The sequence below is a fragment of the Cebus imitator genome, unplaced genomic scaffold (assembly GCF_001604975.1).
Source record: "Cebus imitator isolate Cc_AM_T3 unplaced genomic scaffold, Cebus_imitator-1.0 Scaffold149, whole genome shotgun sequence".
Lineage (NCBI taxonomy): Eukaryota > Metazoa > Chordata > Mammalia > Primates > Cebidae > Cebus > Cebus imitator.
In genome coordinates, this window is record NW_016107464.1 from 4,403,019 (window position 1) to 4,417,289 (window position 14,271).

At 44.4% G+C, this 14,271-nt stretch overlaps 1 long non-coding RNA gene across 1 annotated transcript in view; it reads left to right on the plus strand.

The window, feature by feature from the left end:
* The first annotated feature begins 10,295 nt into the window (after positions 1-10,295).
* The window catches only part of LOC119473323, a 50,256-nt gene continuing 46,280 nt past the window's right edge, over positions 10,296-14,271 (plus strand). The window contains exon 1 of the long non-coding RNA XR_005202526.1: positions 10,296-10,504. This is a non-coding gene — a long non-coding RNA (uncharacterized LOC119473323). The remainder of the gene's footprint in view (positions 10,505-14,271) is intronic.

A 14,271-nucleotide genomic window follows, 5' to 3' on the forward strand; every position in this document is an offset into this window, starting at 1 on the left:
TCCTGTGATCCAGGGGAGAGCAGAGAAGGGGTGCTAGTCAAGGAAAGGCTTGGGGAAGACATTTTCTTGCCCCTGGGGTCACAGCTGGAAGGACGTGAAACGGGTTACCTTGGAAGCCATTATCCCTGACTCTTAGAGGAAGCCCAGCTGTGGTAGGAGAGAATGAGGCCCCCAAAGGGTAAAAAGCAGAGCAAAAAACAGAGCTGAAAAAGGGGAGAAAGAGAGAGTGCACTGATCCTATTGTGCCAACCCTGGATTTGAAGGCGTACCTTATGCAGTGTTATCCATGTCCTCAGTTATTTCCATCTATACATTTCTTTTTTGCCCTAGCTAATTTAAGTTGGATTTCTGTTACTTGCAACCAAGAGGGTCTTAATGAACAGCAGAAGGGAGACAATGTAAACATCGCAGAGTCAGAGTGTGGTGCATGCTTTGCAAAAAAGAACTAACAAAGGAAGCTGAGCATCTGGAGAAAATATGAAAGAGTTCATCTCCATTTGATCTTTTCCTTAAAAATATTATTTAAGCCATAATTCTACCTTAGTTATTGCATCTATTTTTTTTTTCACTTTTTTTTTGTTTTTTGGGACTGGGTCTCACTTTGTTACCCAGGCTGCAGTGCAGTGGTGCAATCTTGGCTCACTGCAGCTTTGACTTCCTGGGGTTCAAGTGATCCTCCTGCCTCAGTCCCCAAAGTGGCTGCATCTACAGGTTTGCGCCACCACGCCTGGCTAATTTTTTGTATCTTTGGTAGAGATGGGGTTTCCCCATGTTGCCCAGGCTGTTAGTTATTGCTTCTTACGGCTTTTGTTTTCTTCCAGAATGCTATTTGTCCTTTCTTCTGTTTTAAAAAGACTTCCTGTCTCTCGAAGACCAATTTGATTCTTTTTCTCTCCAGGGATCTCCCCAGCCATTTACACCATTTCTTAATTCCTTTTTTTTTTTGGCCTCCCCACCATTTTACACCATTTCTTAATTCTTTTTTTATTTTTATTTTTTTTTTGAGATGGAGTCTTACTCTGTCACCCAGGCTGGAGTACAGTGGTGCGATCTTGGCTCACTGCAACCTCCGCCTCCTGGGTTCAAGCTACTCTCCAGCCTCAGCCTCCTGATGAGCTGGGATTACAGTCACGTGCCACCATGCCCAGCTAATTTTGTATTTTTAGTAGAGGCGGGATTTCACCATGTTGGTCAGGCTGGTCTCGAACTCCTGACCTCGTGATCTGCTTGCTTTGGCCTCCCGAAGTGTTGGGATTACAGGCATGAGCCACCATGCCCGGCCACCATTTCTTAATTCTTGAAGTTCTTGGCACAGCATAATTTGAACCTCAAATTATTTTTAAATTTTTGGTGAGCATTTTGACTGGCCTTTATTGGCTGTAACTTCCCACCATGGACTGCATCTGACATCTCCTCTGCATCCTTATCCCCAGGCTTATTGCTTTCGACTGGTGCTCAAGAGTCCTTGGGAGCTGGTGGACCAATGGCTCAAACAGGGAGGCTGAGGCTGCCATGGGCAATTAAATGGAAGAGCAGGAGTGGAGGAGAGTAATGCTGCCCAAGTAACAGTCATCCAGGAATAAGGAAGCCTTTACAGAAAGAATAATCAAGCTGGCTCAAATGTACTTGGCACGCATGGGGTGGACCGAGTCCCAGGCGGTGCACCTCTCCCAGTGGCCACAAGGGGGCGTCCGAGGGCATGGTCAAGGTGCCAAAATGTTGCTGTGGCCGTGGCATCAGCCAGCTGGCTGGTCTGCTGGTTGAGCCTGGGCTGGAAAGGACATCTTGGCCTAGGTGATTTGCACAGGATAAGGTGGGCCTCCAACCAGAAGGCCTAGGAAGCAGCGTGCCTGGACCAAGGTTAGGAAAGCCCAAGGATGAACAAATGGATGGCAAACATCGATAAACATCTAAGAATATGAGCTAGACTCTCCAAAATTAAATCAGTGAGTGAATGTCCAGAGGCCCAGATATTCTGCCAAAAGTGGGGCATGAACCAGTGTCCTGGAGAAGGAAGCAGGAAGCCCAGATACAGTGGCAATGGCTGAGTCTGGGAGGGGTCTGGAATCTGACCTCTAACCTTGTAGTTCCTCAGTCCCACGTCTATGGCCCCTAAAGAAAGCTTGTACTATGTGACTTTAGGTGTGACCTCTCCCTCTGTGAGCCTCAGGTGTCTCATTTTACCAAATAAGTTCGATGTCTTGAGACTGAGAGACCAGCCCATCTTTGCACAGGGCACCATGATGACCAGGGTTCCTTTCAGTTTCAATGGTCTCTGAGTTACATGAACAAAACAATTAGTTGGCTGCAAAAGACCATGTCTTTCTCACTTCTGTCTGTGTATACCTGCTTTCTTTACAACTTTTGATGAGGCCCTGACCCCACAGGACCAGGGTTGTTCAAAGACCTTTGTAGAAGCTGAGCAGTCTAATTTCTAGACACACTGACCCATGACGTAGCACACACCAAAATGCCCCCACATCCCACTGGGAGAAATGCAATTCATTTTCTCTAAAATAGTTTTGGGGGCATTTTAATAATTTTGCTTTGAGGATTATTTTGCTAATTTTATTTTCAATGGCTATGATTTCTTGGAAATCATTGTACATAGGACTTCCTTGAAGTGAAATAATCTGCTAATTGTTTTAAAATATAAAAAATTATAGATACTAAGTATTAAGGATGTGTAGAGTTGATGTAACACAGAATTTCAGAACATTTCATTACATTTTGGCTGTGGAATTTTCATTTTGTATCTTGGAGTCAATGAGAATTTTGGCAGTGCATGAAACTTTTTTCGAGGCCCTTGAGAAACTCGTAAATTCTCTGTTCTGTATGTGTGGCACCTGATGGGAAAAATCGTCCTGCTTGAGGCAGCTGAGTCGATGTGGGGGGGTCATTTCTTTTCATTATTAGTTTTTGTCTCATGTCTTCTGGCCTGAGAGCCTGCTTAAGCTTTGAGTGTATCAACAAGAAAAGAACACCCCCTTCCACTTTCCTTTAATCTCAGAAACTTTATTTCGACACCTATCTTTCTGCTAAGCCATCACACAGGCAGGTACCAAGTGGCAGAATCCCCCAGCCCCAGGGATTTTTCTAAAGGCTGTCTCTCCCTGGTGCTCTCAGGCATACCACAGTCAAGCCAGACATCATCCCCATTGTCAGCGTTCCACTGAAATAGCCCACAAAGGGCACTATCTCACCCAAGGATTTGTTTTCTCTTGCTGATAATTCCTCTCCATAAACATTTTTGAGAAAGATGAATAGGTGTACCTTTCTGGAACAGCGGGTGGATGCTGGGGCGTGAAATGACTTTGCCTGGCATGTTTTATGGATGAGGGGAGGGTCCTGAGGACTGCCTTTTATGTCCTCAGCCTCTGACTTGGTTGCAGATTGCCCGGGCTACTCTTCTGTAGGTGAAGGTTTAGCAGCTGCTTCTCTCACTGCTGATAACCTCTGGAAAGACCAGCTTGGGTGGAATCTAGGCATGCCCCAAGAGCTGGCACAAAATGCCATCAGCCTGTAGCAGCTCCGGGCCCACCCTGAAGACCTGGTCCTTTCAGTGCACCTCACAGCCAGTGCTGCAGGCTTCAGACACGTCGTTCTGCTGGATTCCTTCCAATGCCCGTCCCTCTTCCCGACAGCCATGAAGGGAATGAATTCCTTCCCCTCGTGATGTTAACGAATCTCAAAGGGAAGAAAAAGAGATATGATCTCAGAAAAATCAAGACGCCAACATAATAACGGAAGACACAGTGACCTTCAGCAGGGTGAACAAATGTGAGATGTTTCCATTCATCTCTGCCTGGGGGTTGGGGACAGTGACCGTTAATAACAAGGTGACACCAAATGATTTGCTGACAGTTTATAAAGGTCCCTGTGAAGCCCAGGGTCAAGAATGCCAAAAGACTCATGAAAGTAGCAAACCAGAAATTGGGTGAGTGGGGAACCCAGAACTGTGACCTAGGTCACAGGTTTGAAAGCAGGTTTGTTCTCACCCCAGGGTAGGGCTGCCAGAGTTAGCAAATTAAAGTGTAGGATGCCCAGTTATATTGTATTTGAGTTTTAGGTAAGCAATGATTTTTTTGTATATTTGGAACATATTTGTACTGAAAACGTGTTTGTTTATTTGAAAATCAAACTTAACTGGGAATCCTGTATTTTCTCTGGCAACCCTAACCCAGGGGCATAGCGCTTCTCTTCATTTCCCAAGTGTGCACATATTTCTAGGCTCAGCTTCCATCAGGAAGAGGCTCCCTTCAGCCTCTTAAATCTTACAGTTTCTTGAATCTTACACTGACTTATAGGTCCAGCTTACAGGCTACATTTTTGAGGAGACATTTCCCCCAACAAATAATTTCTTCCTTTCTTTCTGCCCTCTTGCATACGGTGCTTTGCGTATTTTCCTTTTTTGGTTTACATTTAGTTGCATATAAGTCTGTTTCCCCCACTAGTCTGGAGGCAAATCAAGGCAAGGCCTGTATCTAAATTCTTTTTCTTCGTTCCCCCAATATAGCTTCACCTGTTCCTGATGTACATACTTTGTGAATGTTTGCTGATTCAATGAATGAATGAATGAATGATCAAACCTAACATGCTTTGAGTGCTGACTATATGCCAGGCATGGATTTAAGTCCTTTAATGTCCTAGTAGCACTTTGAGGTAATCTTAATTTCCATTTTAGGGATGGAGAAATGGAGGCACAGAGAAGTAACTTTCCCAAGGTCAAGGGCAGAGCTGGGGCTTGAACCCAGGCAGTGTGGCTGCAGAGTCTGTGCTCTTAACCTTTATAATAAATTCGATGAATGAACAGAAGAACGAGTGGAAGAATAAATGAAAAAATTCATGAGCAGAGGTGGCAAATAATAGAAAGATCAGGGAGACATGAGAGGTAGGAGCCAAGGTAAGTAATAGGACATCAGAGGCTGGAGGAATCAGAGTGACACCAAGAAGTCAAGCTGAGTGACCTGAACAGGAAAGGCAGCCCAGCAGTAGGAAGGGCTGATCTCTGATTCCTCTTTCTGCTTTGGAAATCAATCCTTGGGCCCCACTGATGTATGACACTGCAGGGGCCTGACTGTAACTCTCTTTCTAGCTTTCTGCCCCTTAGCCCTCCTCTTCCTGGAGTGGACTCCAACCCCTCCTCTCTTAAAAGTCTCAGGCCTGCTGAGCTCCGAGGCCAACGCTGTCTTCCCCTGGGGCTGCTCACTTAGGAGTTAAAGGGCATCCACAGGAAGTCAGCTTGGTTTCAGGGACCTCCCTGTTCTTGGGCTCTGGTCACTCCATGTCTAGTGGACCTTTGTCTGGCTCCCGATGTGGGTGTGACATGAAGGAACCAATGGGATCTATGGAGGGTGACCACAGGCTGCCTGCTGATCAGATCACTGCCAGGGTTATTATAGAAATGCACTTAAGCCCATGGAAACAGACAGTGGCCTGCACATGTCTTCAACCTATTCTTTATTTTGATACGGAGTTTCGCTCTTGTCCAGGCTGGAGTGCAATGGCATGATCTTGGCTCACTGCAACCTCTGCCTCCCAGGTTCAAGTGATTCTCTTGTCTCAGCCTCCTGAGTAGCTGGGATTACAGACACTTGCCACCACACCCATCTGATTTTTATATTTTTAGTAGAGATGAGGTTTCACTATGTTGGCCAGGCTGGTCTCGAACTCCTGACCTCCTCAGGTGATCCGCCCGCCTTGGCCTCCCAAAGTGCTGAGATTACAGGCATGAGCCACCATGCCTGGCCTAACCTATACTTTTTATTTATAAAATTGTGGTTTAAAAACCCCCACATAACATAAAATTTACCATCTTGCCTTTTTTTTTTTTTTTTTTTTTTTAAAGGGTCTTACTCTGTCACTCAGGCTGGAGTGCAGTGGAACGACCTCAGCTCATTGTGACCTCTGCCTTCCAGACTCAAACAATCTTCTCACCTCAGCCTCCTGAGTAGCTGTACCACCACGCCCAGCTAATTTTTTTTTTAATCTTTTTGGTAGAGTCAGGGTTTTGCCAAGTTGGCAAGGCTGGTCTCAAACACCTGGACTAAAGCAATCCACCTGCCTTGACCTCCCAAAGTGCTGGGATTATAGGCATGAGCCACTACAGCCAGCTGTTTTACCATTTTTATGTGTACAGTTCAGTTGTGTTAAATATATTCACATTGTTGTGAAGCATCACTCCAAAAGACTTTCATCTTGTGATACAGAAATCTATACCCATTAAACAATAACTACTCTCACCTCCTCCCTCCAGCCCCTGCTAACTACCAGTGTACTTTCTGTTTCTATGAATTTGATGACTTTAGATACTTCATATAAGTGGAATCATGCAGCATATGTATTTTTGTGACTGGTTTATTTCCTAGTGTCATGTACTCAAGGTTCATCTATGTGTCACATGTATCAGAATTTCATTCCTCTTTAAGGGTGAATGATATTCCATCATATGGATAGACCGCATTGTCTTTATCATTCCTCTGTCAATGGATAGAGTTGTCAGTGTCAAGTTGTTCCCATCTCTTGGCTATCATGAATAATGCTGCAATAAACATGGACCCTTGCTTTCTATTCTTTTGGAAATATTCCCTGAAGAGAAATTGCTGGAGCATATGTTAGTTTTATTTTCAATTTTTTAAGGAGCTACCATACCATTTTCCATAGCAGTTGAATACAATCATATGTTCCCTCCAACAGAGCACAAGGCTTCTAATTTCTTCACATTCTCACCAACACTTGTTATTTTCTGTTTTCTTGGGAGTATCTATTCTAAAGGGCGTGCCTGTGTTTCTGGACTGGCTTAGAGCAATTTTTTTTTTGAGGTGGAGTCTTGCTCTGTCGTCCAAGCTGGGGTGCAGTGGTGCAATCTTGGCTTACTGCATCCTCTGCCACCCGGGTTCAAGTGATTCTCCTGCCTCAGCCTCCTGAGTAGCTGGGACTGCAGGCACATGCCAACATGCCTGGATAATTTTTGTACTTTTAGTAGAGATAGGGTTTCACCATATTGGCCAGGCTGGTTTCAAACTCCTGACCTCGTAATCCGCCTACCTTGGCCTCCCAAAGTGCTGGGATTACAGGCATGAGCCACTGAGCTAGACCTTAGAGCAATTATTAATTATTTATTGGAACTGAGCAATGGGGAAAGTATCACACCATACTATGGGCAGATAACCTAATAACCTAGAGCCACAAAAAGCAATCATAACTTTGCCAATGACCTCATGACTGTGGGCAAATTGTGCACTCTCTTGAGTTCTCATCTGCTCACTCAAGGGCAAAGCCTTCTCAATGATACAACCTTCCCCCTCCTTTGCCCTGATGTTTCCACCAGGAAAAGGTGGGAAGTGAGAGATGGAAAATGACTTGTGAGATTGGGGTCTTAATTTTAGCAGCTATCACTCAGCTATCATATTTTTCTTTATAAGAATAACTCGTGCTTACTTTTGAACATTTAGAAAGCTCACAAAAGCATTAGAAGCAAAGAAGTATGTATCTACCATTCCATCACCCACAGGCAAGCACTGATAACATTTTGCCCTGTTTCTTGTAGTGTTTTTCTAAGTGAGGCAAACTTCTTTAATCTTCAAGTCCCTCTTTTTCTAAAGAGGAGCTACTTCTTTTCACAGCAATCTGTAGCAAAGTTAACTGAGCTCTCGATTTCTTAAATATATCTTTCTTTGTGCTAGTTCATTTCTTAGATGTGTCACTTTGAGTGAAAAGCAATTAATTACAGTGGAAACGCTGCTAGGAGACGTCTTAAGAAATTCTGTTAATATATATAGGGAGAGAAAGGAAGGGGAAAGGGAGCTGCTGGGCAGACCCAGTCTATTTAAATGGGTAATTTCCTTTCCTTTCAAGTTTCAGGGTTGCCGATCTATATATTTGTGAAAGGACTAGAAAGCTGTTAGTATAACTCCAATTTGTCAAACTTGGTAAAACCCAACTGAAAGGCAAAGTTGATAGAATGACTTTGGTAAATTTCATTTTCAATGTTTTTTTTTTTTTTCCAAGGAACATTGCTATATCAGTTCAGAAAAAAAAATTGAAATGATAATCCTAAGACTAAGAAAGGTGGCATATGGGACAGCACTAGGTTTCGAAGGCTTGCTCTTGGTAATGTCCAGCCTCAGGAAGTCATGCTTGGGGATTTTTGTTTATTTGCTTGTTTGTTTTTTGAGACAGAGTCTTACCGTATCACCCAGGCTGGAGTACAGTGGTGCAATCTAGGCTCACTGCAACCTCCACCTCCTGAGTGCAAGTGATCCTCCTGCATCAGCCTCCGAAGAGGCTGGGATTACAGGTGCATACTACCACACCCACCCAGCTAATTTTTGTATTTTTAGAAAAGACAGGGTTTTACCATGTTGTCCAGGCTGGTCTTGAACTCCTGACCTCAGGCGATCTGCCTGCCTTGGCCTCCCAAAGTGCTGAGATTACAGGTATGAGCCACTGTGCCCAGCTGCTTGGAGATTTTGGGGGCTGCAGGAGTCCGAGAAGTTTTTGTCTTGGAAACCCGGCCTAGCTGGGACAACTGAGGGTGGCCTGGCCTGGCTCCCAGACTGGGGAATCCTACACAAAAGGCATTCAGCACAGCTCCCGGCAAAGGAGAACTGCTCAGTAACTGTTGGATATAATTGTGATGTTCTGGGGAGTTGTAGGGAGAGGGACTCTGGGCCATCTCTTGGCAGTGTGATGGGGATTGGGGGGAGGAGTCACATATGGAAAGTGGAGAATGGTGGGGAGTGGATTGGTCCCTTTATCTACTCTTTTTTTTTTTTAAGACAGAGTCTCGCTCTATCGCCCAGGCTGGGGTGCAATGGTGTGATCTTGGCTCATTGCAACCTCCGCTTCCTGGGTTCAAGCAATTCTTCTGCCTCAGCCTCCTGAGTAGCTGGGATTACAGGCATGTACCCAGCACACCCAGCTAATTTTTGTATTTTTGGTAGAGATGGAGTTTTACTGTTTTTGCCAGGCTGGTCTTGAACTCCTGACCCCTAGTGATCCACCCACCTTGGCCTCCCACAGTGCTGGGATTACAGGTGTGAGCCAACGTGTCCAGCCCCTCTATCTACTTTCTAATTCTCCCCTAATCTGAGCTTCCAGGGCCCTGGTTGCGAAAGGAGAGAGAGAGAGAGAGAGAGAGAGAGAGAGAGAGAGAGAGAGAGAGTGTGTGTGTGTGTGTGTGTGTGTGTGTGTGTGTGTCAGGGCATATAAATCGGTTAAGATTCAGGGAGGAGGAAGAGTCAACTCACATTTATTAAGCCGTTTCTATACTGTATGTTTACCAGACACTATACTAAGCATGTGATATGGTTTGGATGTGTGTCTCCTCCAAATCTCATGTTAAAATGTGAACCCCAGTGTTAGAACTGGGGCCTAGTGGGGGGTGTTTGGGTCCTGGGGGTGGATCCCTCATGAATGGCTTGGTGCTGTCCTCTTGAGAATGAGTAGATGCTCGCTCTATTCATTCATGTGAGATCTGGTTGTTTAAAATAGCATGGTGCTCTCCCTCTGTTGCTTTTGCTCTCTCCATGTGACTGGTCTGCTCCTCCGTCACCTTCCTCCATGACTGTAAGCTTCCTGAGGCCTCCCCAGAAGCTGAGCAGATGCTGGTGCCATGCTCATATAGCCTGCAGAACCATGAGGCAAATAAATCTCTTTTCTTTACAAATTACGCAGCCTGAGGCATTCCTTTATAGCATTGCAAAGGAAAAACGTAGCATGTAAGAAATAAACCAAGGAAATAACACAGTGTATAAGAAAAAAAACCAATTCACAAAAGAGGTTAGGAGGTAACTGAACTAAGTATTTGGACCAGGCTCGTCTGCTTGACCCTGAAGCCTGAGCAGAAACATCTCCTCCATTTCTTGTAGACCTATAGAAAGATTTCCTCCACCATGTTCCTTAAGAGTTCAAGCCTAACCTGTCCTCAGGTAATGTCTGAAGAGGCAGAACTAATCCATGAAAACTCAGAGGTTTTCCCTTTTGGGGTGTAACGGGGCTTCCTGCCAGTGGCAAGGAACTACTTTATCACTGGCCACCACTTGTTCTTTGAGAAGGACAGCCCAAAGGAGCTGGCATAGGCTTTCCAGAAACTCTCCCAGGCCACATGGAAAGCCAGGAGACCCTGTAGTCCCTGCCCAGTGTGACTCAAGCCCTGGGTAGAAGGAAAGCAAGCTCCAACCTGCAGGCCAAGCCTGGCATGCAGTGGGGCTGTGGGCAGACTGCCATCCCTTGCACCAGTGGTGCCAAATTTCTTGCCAAATAGGCTTGAGTTTCAACATGTTGGGAGAGTGCAGGAGCCTGTGAGCATAACTTTGCTGTCAACCCTGAAGCAGGGCCAAAGAAGATCCGAGAGAGTCCAGCAGCACAGCAGATGCAAGGGACAGGCATGGATGTTGAGCTCCTGGGGACTCAGCCCTCTATGGGGAAAGCAGAGCACCATCTAACACCAGAGTTCTAAAGTGCAGCCAGAGCATCGCCCGAGCCATCCCAGGGGATGGAGGTGAGTTTTTGTTTTACCTGTGAGATCTTAGAACTTAGGTTAGGTAGGTTTGTAGAAGAGGTGTACTCTACAATGAGCACCTTCATTGTACTGATGAGGAAATGGAGGCCCAGAAAGAAAAGGAGACTTTCCTGAGGTCACATATAGGAGCTGGTGGTGAGGCTAGCCTGGAACCTAATGCAGTGCTATTTCCATTTCCCATTTTACGTGGTCCTCCCAAATGACTATACAATTATAAAGGGCTTATTATTTTAAGGGATTAGTCTCCTGAGGGAAACCTTTTGTTTTCCATCAACTTGGTGAAGTCTTGAGGGTTCCTCACTAACCAGGGGACTATAGTATCTTTTTGATCCTAAGAATAAGAATTAGGTCAGATTTTTCTCTTCCTGGCCAAACCCCTTCCTACTTATTTGAAATCCCTTGAAACTCCAGTGAATAGCGAATGAGAGGCCAACTGAACAAGCCAACCCACTGCCCACTATCTCCATCAACAGAACATTCTCCACTTGAAATTTTGTTGTATATACCTCAATACGTTGCCTATATCTGTAATCTGTATCATTTGTCACTATCTCTTTTATATACATTGTATTTTTCCATGACATTACATTTTCTCTGATATGTGTGACACTTTTCCATTGTACAATTATATCAAAGTTTGTTTAATTAATAATTTTGAGTTAAATTCATAGGTTTTTTTCTTATTTTTTGTTGATTGCATTAGCTAGACCCTTCGAGACAACATTAGACACTGAAGTGATGAGTATCCTCCATTCTCCTCTTACTTCTGATTTTCTAAGATATGTGCTTAGATTTTTCTTCTAAATGGGTGTTGATATAATTACATATCCCTTATCTTCAGGATTTTTATTAAATTCCTTTTGGGTTTTTATCAAGATGATCATATTTTTCTTTCTTAGTCTTTTAAAACAATAAATTATAATAACAGATTTTCTAATATTGAATCAGACTTGTAATCATCATGATATATATTTTTACTATATTCCATATACTTAATATATGCAATATTTAATGAATTATATATGAATATATAATTTAATATATTGATTTGATTTGCAGTATTTGACTTGTTATTTTTGCAAATATATTTATGTGATATTAATATTCAGCTTTTAATGTGCTTGATATATCTTTGTGAATAAAAAACCATAAGGTTTGATGCTGGGAAACGGTCTTGACATGTGTGTGATGGAGTGTATGTTGTTTGCTGAGAGGCGATAGCAAGGAACACTGAGCCATCCCCAGGGAGGAATCTGCTAGAATAGTAGGCAATATGTGCTGGTTATGCACTAGTTAAACCAGCTCCCAAAACACAGGATATTTGACCTTGTCCCCATTGCTGACTCAAAGAGTGCTCTCTTATCTTATTTCTATTTTAGTAGTGAACAGGCATTATCTGCCCATTTAGTCTATCTTTATTCTATGAAGAAACACTGAGCACCTGCTTATTAAAAATAATCAATTGTTCACTAAGAATAAATATGTGGGTCAGAGTCTGCTCTGGGCTTTCATCTGGGAAATGCTGTCAGTCCCCTGATGGTCCCACTCTGATCCTCCTTTTGCACTCTATCTTTGTTTCTGTTTCTTAATTCCTTCAGTGCTGCCTGGGTTGGGGTCTCTATGACCGAACTGGTCTTGACAGTTTGATGTGAATGACATGCTAGATTTGTAAAATGAATTAAGGAGCATTTCAACTTTTATGCCGTGGAACCACCTAAATAGCACAGGAGTTATCTATTACATGAGGCTTAATATAATTCACCTGTAAAACTATATGGACCTGGTGCCTATTTCAGGACTTATTTTAAAAATAACTTTTCTAGACCTTTCTATTTTTGTCTATCTTTTCTATATCTCCTTCAGAATGATTTGGCAATTTATATTTTTTAGAGGATTATTTATTTTAATTCAAATTTTAGCATTTCCTTAGAATCTCTGATCATATCACCTTTCTCATTTCCATCATTGTTTGTATTTCTCCCTATTTTTCTTGGTTAGAGATAATTGTTACTTTCCTCTATTGCTGGTCTTTTCAAGGAATTTGCTCTTGGAGGTATTTACTAATTCTACTTTCTATGTATGCACGTGTTTGTGTGGGTATTTAATTCCTTAATATCGAGGGACTTCTGCCAAGATGGCCAAATAGGAACAGCTCTGGAGTGCAGTTCCCCACGGGAGCAACACGGAAGGCGAGTGATCTCCGCATTTCCAACTGAGGCACCAGGTTCATCTCAATGGGACAGGTTGGACAGTGGGTGTAGCCCAAGGAGGGCAAACCGAGGCAGGGTGGGACGATGCCTCACCCAGGAAGTGCAACAGGCCAGAGGGCACACCCTCCTATCCAGCGGAGGCCATCGGGGATGTCTGGCCACTCCAGAGCTCCGGTTCTGATGCTGTGCTTCTCGTGCAGTCTTTGCAGCCCACAGACCAGGAGATACTTACAATATTTTCCCTGCATGCTGACAGGTGCTGCAGGTTTCCAGGGAAATCTGGGCAGTGGATTCAGCTGTGCTGTGAGTTCCCAGCACAGATCCGAGCAGCTGTTTTGACTGGCACCAGGAATGCCTGCGAGACAGAGTTGCCCATACACCTGAGAGGAAGGGGGCTGAAGGTGGGGAGCCAGGTGACCTGGCTCCGTGGGTCCCACCCCCACAGAGACCAGCAAACAATCCCACTGGCTTGGGATTTTCGCAACCAGCACAGCAGTTTGAACTCAACCCTGGACAGTCGAGCTCTGCGGGGGGAGGGGCGTCTGCCATTACTGAGGCAGCTCTAATTTTACTTGTGTAAACAAAAGCACAAAGAAGTATACACAGCAGCTGCAGGGAGCCCACAGCAGCTCAACACCTCTGCAGGCAGACTGTGACTAGACTCCCTCCTTGCTGGACAGAGCCTCTCTGAAAAAAGGCAGCAGCCTGTCAGGGACTTATAAATAAAGCCACACCTTCCCAGGACAGAGCACCTGGGAAAAGGAGTGGTTCTAAGTTCTGCTACAGCAGACTTAAACGTTCCTGCCCAGCAGCTCTGAAGGGAGCAACGGAGCTCCCAGCACAGCACTCAAGCTCTGACAAGGGTCACACTGGCTCCTCAAGCAGTTCCCTAACCCCTGTATATCCAAAGAGTCACCTCATGCAGGAGAGGTCTGGCTGACATCTGGCAGATACCCTTCTGTGATGAAGCTACCAGAGGAAGGAACAGGCAGCAATCCTTGCTATTCTGACCCCCCCACAGGCGATTCTCAGGCAAGCAGAGCCTGGAGTGGACTTCCAGCAGTCCTGCAGCAGAGGGGCCTGACTGTTAGAAGGAAAACTAAAAAACAGAAAGAAATAACCTCAACATCAACAAGAAGGATGCCCACTCAGATACCCCATCTGAAAGTCACCAACTTCAAAGACCAGAGGTAGATAAATCCATGAAGATGGGAAGAAACCAGTGCAAAAACGATGAAAACACCAAAACCCAGAATACCTCTCCTCCTCCAAGGGATCACAATTCCTCACCAGCAAGGGAGCAAAACTGGATGGAGGATGAGTTTGACGAATTGACAGAAGCAGGCTTTAGAAGGTGGGTAATCACAAACTTCTCTGAGCTAAAGGAACCCAATGCAAAGAAACTAAGAACCTTGAAAAAAGTTTAGACGAAATGCTAACTAGAATAACCAGCTTAGAGAAGAACATAAACGACTTGATGGAGCTGAAAAACACAGCACGAGAACTTTGCAAAGCATACGCAAGTTTTAATAGAGG